Source organism: Convolutriloba macropyga, chromosome 9 (assembly GCF_964194025.1).
Source record: "Convolutriloba macropyga chromosome 9, txConMacr16.3, whole genome shotgun sequence".
Taxonomy (NCBI): Eukaryota; Metazoa; Xenacoelomorpha; order Acoela; family Convolutidae; genus Convolutriloba; species Convolutriloba macropyga.
The window spans coordinates 7,386,818-7,396,753 of record NC_134476.1 but is presented as its reverse complement, the minus strand read 5'-3'; the positions used below and the strand labels follow the sequence as shown (position 1 = coordinate 7,396,753).

The window sequence follows — 9,936 nt, the reverse complement described above, 5'->3', positions numbered from 1 at the left end:
AGTGTAATAGTTTTTAACCAACTTAGCGTAAACTTTGCAAATCCAAGTTATCAAAGCCTTGTGTCTAGGTGCAGGTACCGTAGGGATTAAAACTACATGTGACTCGTCTCTTTTATCTCTGATTAAAGACTAAATTCTATTTGTAGGTTATTTAGAGGACGAAATATTTCATCAAAATAAGTTCACATGCTCATCGCTACCGCGGGCTAATTATTTGTAGAAAACCCACAAGAATCCTTGCGGCATTTTCTTATCCACCTAAAATTTTATCACACGTTATTTTTTCACAGAGTTCATTTGTAACTATTGTTTTATACATATTTGCTGCAAATCTATGTGAACAAAATTCAGAAGTATTTCCTGTTTCTAATTCACATCATAGGTTAGTAAGTGTTTGTTTCAAATGGGTGAGCGTGTAAAAGGTCGAAAATACTAAAAGTCGAAAACTACCCAGATTTAGTTGCGCGACCCTAGGCCGCTGTGATCAGACCATTTGGGTCGCGCAACGGTGGCGTGGTGCGACCCAAAATACATGGTCTGGAAAACGCATTTGTAAATGCTCGCAAACAAAATTAAACGTAAAAATAGAAAAACTGCAAAGCAAACTGCCTGTTTTTTGAAGAGCTTTTTCAGTAGCTTTCGGATTTCCGTTGTGCTTAAATTTTACATGAATCAGCAGCGAATCGGTAAAACTTTGATTTTTTCAACTTAAATATCAATTGGAATTATGGAAAAAATTCAGATAAAAGTTAAACGTAATCATAACCCATTGTTTTCCACTACTGAACCATTACAAAACCAGTATATCGATGAAAAACAGTATTAAATCAGTCTAGTATAATTCTTCATCAACATGTATAATTCTTCATCAACATGCGCAGTCAAAATCCAAAATATAAATTTTTCGTTTGCCCATTTTAAATTTAGGAAAAAAAACAGAGCATTCGAAAATGAACTGAAAATTACAAAACCATATAAATGTGACAAACCCATTTACAACGTAGTGAGTTCTTTTTTTCCGTGTTAATTTTTGATAAAATTATAATTTCATCGCTTTTTTAATCTACGCTCTTATAATAATTTCTGATTTTGAAGAGAAGTGACAAATAGTTTTTCAGAATTCCAGGCCAGATAAGACAAAAAAGGGATCTTTTCAACAATTGCCCCCCCCCCCTTTTGCAAAAGGGGGGCCTATTCTTGAATAGAATTTAAGCGACCGATATATTAACCAATCAGAGACGACTAAACTTTCCGTGTATGCTCATACTGTGTTAAACTGGATAGAATAAAGTGCGCCTTGCTAGGGCAATTAGTCGAATTGGAATACAAAGCGAAAAGAATTTCCGAGGGGTTGAAAAGATCCCAAAAAACTAAGGCCAGGTCTAAATTTATAGCCGTTTGTTTAGCAAGGGTTCACTTATATCCCGGGTTGAAGTTTCCTTGATTTCATACAAGGATCATATATGATTTCATACTGTCCATACTTGATTTCTTAGTACGATCCTTGTATGAAACCAAAGAAATCGTATATGATACTTGTATGATTACCAAGAAATCATATATGATCCTAGTACGAATACCAAGAATCATACATCTATTTTTTGAAAATCTTTACCCATTTATGTTTTTTTGTTTTTATTCGGTGGGGCATCACATATATGATACCCCGGCATCACATTGTGATCCACCAAATTACCCTAAAGTACAATATAAACTGCAAGTAGGGCACAAAATAAAATAGGAAGTCCAAACAAATAACAAAATTTTTGACCTACTCTGAAGCCAGTTTTTACTTATAAATGCTCATTTATAAAAAAAAAATAATCAAGAAAAAGAATGCATATCACGTCAAATTCGTTTTCTGAATACGTTTAAACCACAAAGTTATGCTTTTAGCGCACACAATGAATCAAATGTGGATTGCAAATGCGATATAATAATTTAATGAGTCTTATGACTACATTATACGAGAATTTGTGGCACCAGTCAATGTATTATGTGTCATATATGACCTTGTATGAAAATGAAATTCAAGAAATTTTTTCAACTTCAATGGAAAATCAAAATTATACAGTTTTTAGTCTTTGAATTTTCTGTATGATCCTTTTATGATTTCTAAGAAATCATATATGGTCCTTGTAAGAATGCCAAGAATTCATACAAATCATATATGACCTAGTATGATTACTAAGAATCATATATGACCTAGTACGAAATCAAACAAAGTTGTATGATCGTTGACCCGGGATGCGCCGTGGAGCCAAAGTTCTTTCATCTTGCTCAGTTGACAAAGTAAATTTACCGGGGCTTTACGAGCTACATTTTCGCTACCGATTAACTTTATCAAAAACGTCTTCGAAGACCAAATATAGATCAAAGCACAGATAATTCTACTTTACCAATTATTCTAGCTTGTAGAATAAAAAGATGTTCAGCGCAATTCTCGAACACAGTGGCAAAAATGTTGATGATCATAATAAAATCAGTGTAAAATTACTCTGAAAATTTATCTTGCCAGTTTATATTTTGACATGAGCAGTGAATGGGCAAGTGTAAAACAATCACTGATTTTACACTGTTCAGTACTGAAATACTCTGTGTGGTTGCACGTGCAGCCAGTTTTTCATGAAAAGCAGTTAATTGCTTTCGACGTGAAAGCTGTAAGACTTGGTCATGCCTGCATAATTTGAAGTAAATTTTTGTTCTGTGAATTTAGGAATTTTTTGACAAAATTGAACATATTTCATGTGGAAATCAAATTACTGCTTTTTACGGAAAACTGTCTAAATTATATCCGGATATTTTACGTAAGTACTTTTATCATTTCTCTAGAACTTAGAAAATTGAAAATTCTGTCCTATTTTTGTTGATTCATGTAATGATTACGCAAAATGAAAATACAAAAGCTACTGAAAACGCTCTTTAAAACAGGCAGCGTTTTGAAAGCTTCTCTTAAATAACGTACTGTTCTGTGTACTCTTCACTGTGTACTCTACTGAGTGCGAATATCGTTGAAAACGGCATCAGTCCCTGGAACTAATTTTTGTTCTGTATCGTGGGCGGTAAAGGGAGCACGTGGAATATGGTTGCGACATATCAAATTTCGGATCTATTCTGTTTTGCCCCCCCCCCCCGTGTTTTTTACCCCCCCCCCCCCCCCCCCCAGTGTTTGCTGGGTGAGGGGGCAAAACAGAAAAGATACCTAATTTCCTTATCAAAAACATTATAGGAATCAAATGCAGAAACCTCTTTAAGAGATCAAAATTTCTTGCAATAATTGTGTCAAGATCTGAACCAGATTAATATTGTAACGGCTGCTCTCCTATCAAAGTCAAGGAAAACTTTACACCGCCCAGTTCGTTTCAGCGGTCTCAAATCTGTCCGGATATTGTATTTTTGCAGTTAACTTTTGTGAACTGTATTATCCGCTATACTGTCAAATACCGTTGCATTACTTGTTGCTCAATTACTCCTGATAACTAATCGCTCAGCTTTGCTGAATAACAAACTTGTTTCTCTCAGAATAAAAAAATAATTCAAATTGAAACAATCAAATTTTTTGTTGAGTTTTGTTAATAACTCAAGTTATAAACCGAATATAGGAATTCCCGTTCCTACAAATTGTAGCCCTATAACTTGGCTATAACTATGCAAAGTTTCAAGCCGCTACAGTTAGCAGTTGTAAAACGGTAGGTCTTACCAGTTGGAAATCTGACAATAATAATAATTTTCGAACTTTAATGTTAGCAAGTCTCTCTATTGGTTTCAGTAACACCAACGTTGAACTAGAGTAGGCTTTGTTAAAGCCAGTAAGAGAAACTGACTTTATGCTTTGCACAAAGTTTCTCTTACTTAGGAACTTCGTTCCTCAGAAAGAAAGTTTTGAGAATATCAAAGTTAATTCTCTTTTCACAAGTCAAAGTAAAGTTAAAACTGTACAATCACTAATATGATCTACAGAAACAAGACACGATAACAAGTAATTTACCGCTCAAGAAAGTGTGCTTCAATACGCACTGTATGTCAGTTTAATATATCCAAAATTGCAAATTTCAACTGATTTTTGGTAGTTTTTCAAGCTCTATTTATACTGCCGTACATGTCAAAATTGCATCTCTGATTGGTTGTAGATTACTATGTCGTAAGATTCTCCGAATGCACTGAAGTTGGGGTTCGGGATACCTTATACGGTGCCCCGTACTCTCTGAATTAGTATAAAGATCGCAAAATTCATCGAATCTGGCTTACCAAGTTGGGTATCTCTTGCTCCGTTTGAGCTAAAATTGCGCGATTGTGAACACTTGAATACGTGGCAATAATTGCGTAATTAAAGTTTGAGTTTCTGTTTCACTTCATATATGACGATTACGTACTAATAATAGTTGCTAAATATAAATGTTGAACAAAATGAACAAATCCGTTTGGCTTCAATAGAATGTAGCATTAAATTTCGCTTGTCACACTATTCTAGCTTTAAGGCTTGAAATGACCTTGAAGCGCTATTCAATTTGATTTCTGAGTTGTTAAACTCCGCCGCAATATCGCCGGCCCTGTTTTCCATCGCAAAAACATCTTTTCCAGGTAGTACTGGGGCGAGCTTCACTACTGGTCTCTTGTACACTCCGTCGTTTGTTCGGACTATCGCCGATCGAATCACACCGTCAGACCCATCGATGGTCTCCGTAACTCGACCTAGATTGTAATATCCACGCTTATTGCTGTCTTCGATCAACCAAACGAGATCGCCTTCTTTAAGGGTTTCGTTCGCCGTAGATCGCCATTTTTGCCGATTGTTCAGAGTTGGCAGATATTCTTTACGAAATCTGTCCCATATGAGATTTGCATATGCTTGAGTTTGTCGAAAGAGCTTTCGATGATCAACAAATTCCTCTGCGCATGGTAGGTAGGGTAAGCAAAAGTTCTTGTTGCCAAGCAAGAAGTGATTGGGGGTTAATGCTTCTAAGTCGTTAACATCCGAACTGACTGGAGTCAAAGGTCTTGCATTCAAAGTCTGCTCAACGATGCACATCGTTGTTGAAAGAACGTCCACGATGACTGACCTGTTCCCCAACACTGCATACATTGCTTTCTTGCAACTTCTCACCAACCGCTCCCATACTCCTCCAAAGTGTGGTGCTGCGGGTGGGTTGAACTTCCATCTGATCCCTCGTTGAATTAGATGCTCTTCGATCCCTTCTTTGTTCCATGCTGCAACATACTCCGCAAACTCTCTTTCAGCTCCAACGAAGTTTGTCCCGTTGTCGCTGATGATCGTATTCGGTTTGCCTCTTCGAGCAATAAATCTCATTACTGCATTGAGACAACTATCTGTGTCCAACTTGGGTACCACTTCTATATGCACCGCTCTCATAGTCAGACAAGTAAAGAGACAACACACTCGCTTTTCGTTTCTTCGCCCAATCTTCACAATGAAAGGGCCAAAGTAGTCAACTCCAACATTTGTAAAGGCTGTCGAAACATCTAACCGCTCTTCGGGTAGATCTGCCATTACTGGTGCTATCGTTTGCGCTCTGCCCTTTCTGCAGGTAACGCACTTGTTCTTGATTGATCTTAAGGCGTTCCTTATGCCTAGGATCCACATCTTCTGCTGAACAATGTTTCTTACATGCTCAGTGCCCTCGTGTTGATTGTCCTTGTGCTCGTTTCGCAAGAATAACTCAACCGCGTGATGTTTCCAATGTAGCAAAATTGGATGCTTTGCATTGAAGTCCAATTGGCTCTTGCCTATTCTGCCTTTGGCTCGAATAAGTCCTTCTTCATCTAGGAAAGGTGAGAATTGTAGAATTTTGCTGACTTTTGGAATTTCCTTTTCAGCTTTGAGAGATTTCATCTCTTCACCAAACTGTTCTTGTTGTAGTAGCTTGAAGATTGTTGCTTTTGCTTTTGCTCTTTCTTCGATGCTAACTATGAGTGTTGCTGGTTTGTGTTTGTTCAATGCTCGCCGTACGTATGCCACTGTATTTACTAGTCTGTTGAAGTTACTGAATCGTTCCCACTGGATAACAGCTTTCTTCTCTTCAGCCTGTATCATGAATACTGTTGAGGGTATATTCTCTTCATCTGATGCAAAGATTAGGTTCACTTGCTCTGGCCACTCACTTTCTGGTCGTTTTAACCAGGCCGGCCCAGTGAGCCACTCACTCCTCTTGAGTTCCTCAATGTTGATTGCTCTGGTGCCAATGTCCGCTGGGTTGTTGATACCGCTCACATGTTTCCAATGTGAAACATCAGTTGTATCTAGTATCTCAGCTACTCGATTGGCCACAAACACTTGTTGTTTGCGATGGGAACTGTGTATCCACTGCAATACCGTAGTTGAGTCTGACCAAAAACTGCAACTATTCATCCTCATTTCATGTTCCTTGACTATCTGTTCTTTCAACCTCACTGCCATGACTGCCGCTTGCAACTCCAATCGTGGTATTGAAAGATGCCTCATCGGTGCCACTCTGCATTTTCCAATGACAAATGCTAAGTCAGCTGAGTATTCCTTTGGTTGTGAACGTAGATAGGCCACTGCACACATCGTGTCTTCAGATGCGTCAGCAAACACATGAAGTTCGGTTTTATCCCTCTCTCTGTTGAAGTATCTTCTATCGATGCTGGTTTCAGCCACTATTGGAAGTTGTTCTTTCCATCTCAGGAATTCTTCTTCTTCACTAGGCTCCACTTCGTTGTCCCAATGTTGCTCATTCTTAGTCCAGATGCCTTTCAGAAGTCATCTCATGTGAACACTGAACGGAGCAATCAATCCGATCGGGTCGAACACTGAAGATGCCAATGACAAAATCTTCCTCTGGGTAATAGCAGCTTCAATTTCTTTGTTTGTGCCTCTGCACTATTGAAGACTATCATCAGTAACGGTCCATTGTAGTCCTAGCCCTGAGGATCCCTCCGTATTGGGTTCCACTTCGACTTGCTTCGTGTTGCTGATTGACTTCAAGTCTTCTGTGATTGCTTTGGTAACTGCATCGTTGTTGCTTATCCACTTCTTCAATTCAAATCCATGTTGTGAGAGAAGAGGTTGTAGTTGATTGAACACTTCAAGTGCTTCTTCAGGGGTTTCTACTGATTTGATGAAATCGTCCATGTAGAAGTTGTTTTGTATTGTCTTGGTTGCTATTGGATACTCTTCTTCGTTGTCCAGTCCCACTCGCTTGAGAGCATAGTTTGCACAAGTTGGAGAACTCTTAGCTCCAAATACGTGACGCTGATATTCGTATATCTGAACAGGTTCGTTAGTTCTTGGACGCCATAAAAACCTCAAGCAACTTCTATCCTGTTCGGGAACTTGCACTTGTAGAAACATCGATTCTATGTCAGCTGTTAGGGCTATTGGTCCTTCACGGAATCTGAATATTGTTCCAATCAACCCATGTAGCAGATCAGGTCCTGCAAGTAGCTTATCATTTAGGCATACTTCTTTGTACTTTGAGGCAGCATTGCAAACACGTCTTACTTTGCCAGGCTTGTTCGGGTTTAGCACTGGATGGTGTGGCAAATACCATTCTTTCCCGAAGGTGCCTTTCACTTCGGACTCGTCCAATATCTTTACGAATCCTTTTTCTACATCTGTATCTATTGACTGTTGATACAAATTCTTCAGGTTTGGGTCCCTTTGGAATCTTCGCTCCAGTGAGTAAAGCTGACCCAGGGCTGAGCTGTAGTTGTTCGGTAGGTTTGGCTCTGGTTCACTCCACAGCATTCCCACTTCGTACCGCTCGCCTGTGAACTTCGTCGTACTCTCTAGCATCTTTTGTGCCTGCAGTTCCTTCTTTGACTGACTGACGACGTTGATTTTGGAAGCATAGGTTTCTATGTCCCACCAGGTTTGAATATTCTCTGCCACTTTCACATCTTCAGTGAAGGCGAAATGACAAACATTTTGTCTTCTTTTGCCCGTCATGGGTCCACTGACTACCCATCCTAGCTCTGTTAGAACGGCGAAAGGTTCACTTCGTGTTCCTATCTTGTAGTCCAATGGTCGTTGTAGCTCATAAGCATCTTGACCAAGGATGATGCCAACTTCCATCAAGTTGAAGATTTTGTTGGGTAAAACACTCAAGTGGTTGAAGCTTTGCTTCAGCTTGTTGTAGTTGTAATTTGTGTTTCCCAAGGAGATTAACGGGTGTGCAAACGCTTCGATTGAATGCACCTTTGAATGTAGTCCCTTTATTTTGAGAGGAACCCTTTCTGTCTTCAGATCCTTCGTTCCGTGTATGCCGGCTATGTTGAGCGTCACACCGGTGCCTTGGGCCCGTAACTTCTCTTGCAAACTTTGATCGATGAATGAAACCGTTGATCCACTATCGAGGAAGGCATATGTGTTCAGCCTGTTGCCACCGCTCTGTATTGAGACAGGAACTATCTGAAGAAAGCTAGTAACTTCGTTACTCTGGTTGATTGTTGCTGCGCTTACGTTGACTGCAAGATTGCCCTCGTCCATTTGGTTTTCTGAGTGTAGCAATCGGTTGTGCTTCTTGATGCATCCATTGATGCCGCACGCATTGACTTTACAATCTTTGATTGCATGTCCTTTGCCTAGACATCCGTAACATAAGCGTTGCTTCCTCACTGCTACGTACCGATCATTCACACTCATGTTTCTGAATAGTGGACAGTTCCATATTTTATGAGTGCCATCAGCTAGTGGACAGTGATCACTTTGCGTTTGCTTCGTTTCTTTCACGTTGGAACTTGCACTAAAGTTCGATGTTTTCGAGAACCGTTTGTCTCTATTTGTGCTTCTTCGGTCTTCTTCTCTTCGCTCTCCCTTGAAAGCTGAAAACCCTTCGTGCACGAATGCTATCCTTGATAGCCATTTTTCAAACATAATCAGATCAGGCCAATCTTCATCTTTATCATCAACATAGAACCACCACTTCTCTTTGAGAACTTGGGGTAGCTTATCTACTGCCATATACAGTGTCGAGCTTGATTGCAGATCACCAATCTGCTTGTACTCTTTGAGCACATTCACAAAGTTCGAAACAATAACTGAGAAACTGATCAGACCTGTTGAGTCGTGTGGTTTCACCTGACTTGCTTTGCGAAGACTCTCAAGTTGTGCATCAATGATCACATGAGGCCTTCCAAATTTCCTCTCCAGAATGCTCCATGCGGCACCATAGAACTGTCCAGAATAGCCCATTCCAGAGATTGCTGACCTTGCCTTGCCTGTCAGTAGAGTCTTCAGATGGCTCATCTTCACTGAGTCTGGTATTGGTCGTTGATCCACTGTAGCAATGAACATACTAGACCACTCCGGCCATTCGAGAGGGTTCCCGCCGAAGTTGTTCAACTTCAGCTTTGGTAGGCTACTGCTACCTGCGTACCCAATGTTGTGTTGTAGTCGACCAGCTCTGGGGGAAACGTCTCGGTCTTCAACACTTGAGGAACGGTCTCGTGAACTGCGATATCGTGAGAAGTGACTTTGCCTGTTCACTTCAGGGGTCATTTCGAAGCGGGCTGTTGATCGATCTGGTGTTAGAAGGTTGTCGATTCTGCTGGCCCAGTCAGAGACATCTCTCTTCTTGGGTGTCCAGTTGAAGGGTGATTTGTCTCGAGCACCAGTTGATTGGGAACGAGCATCATCGTTCTCTAATGCTGTTCTCTTCACTTTGCGCTCTAGCTCACGCTCTTCCTCCAGCAGTTGATGCTTGGTTTCCAGTTCCTTCATTTGCATTTCCAGCTCTAGCTTCCTTCGCTCGAACCGTGCTTGTTCGAGTCGCATCTTGGTTTCGAACTCGATATCGAATTTCTTCATCCTTTCCTCTCGCCTTTGCTTTGCTGACGATGTTTCCGAAACATTCTCCGTCTCTTGGCCACTTGCTGTTGCTCCATTTTGCACTGTTTGAGCAACTGGGTTGTCCGTTGGGTAGTTGTTGTTGCTCTCGCTGTCATTCACTGCTTGGG

General features: G+C 40.3%; 1 protein-coding gene across 2 annotated transcripts in view; it reads left to right on the top strand.

The window, feature by feature from the left end:
• Positions 1–278: 278 nt before the first annotated feature.
• LOC142346007 (uncharacterized) overlaps positions 279–9,936 on the top strand; it is a 52,739-nt gene continuing 43,081 nt past the window's right edge. Inside the window, exon 1 of one of the 2 annotated variants that reach the window (XM_075398484.1) lies at positions 279–382. The gene's annotated coding sequence lies outside the window, so the exon portion shown is untranslated. The remainder of the gene's footprint in view (positions 383–9,936) is intronic. The other variant, XM_075398485.1, reaches the window with a different exon arrangement.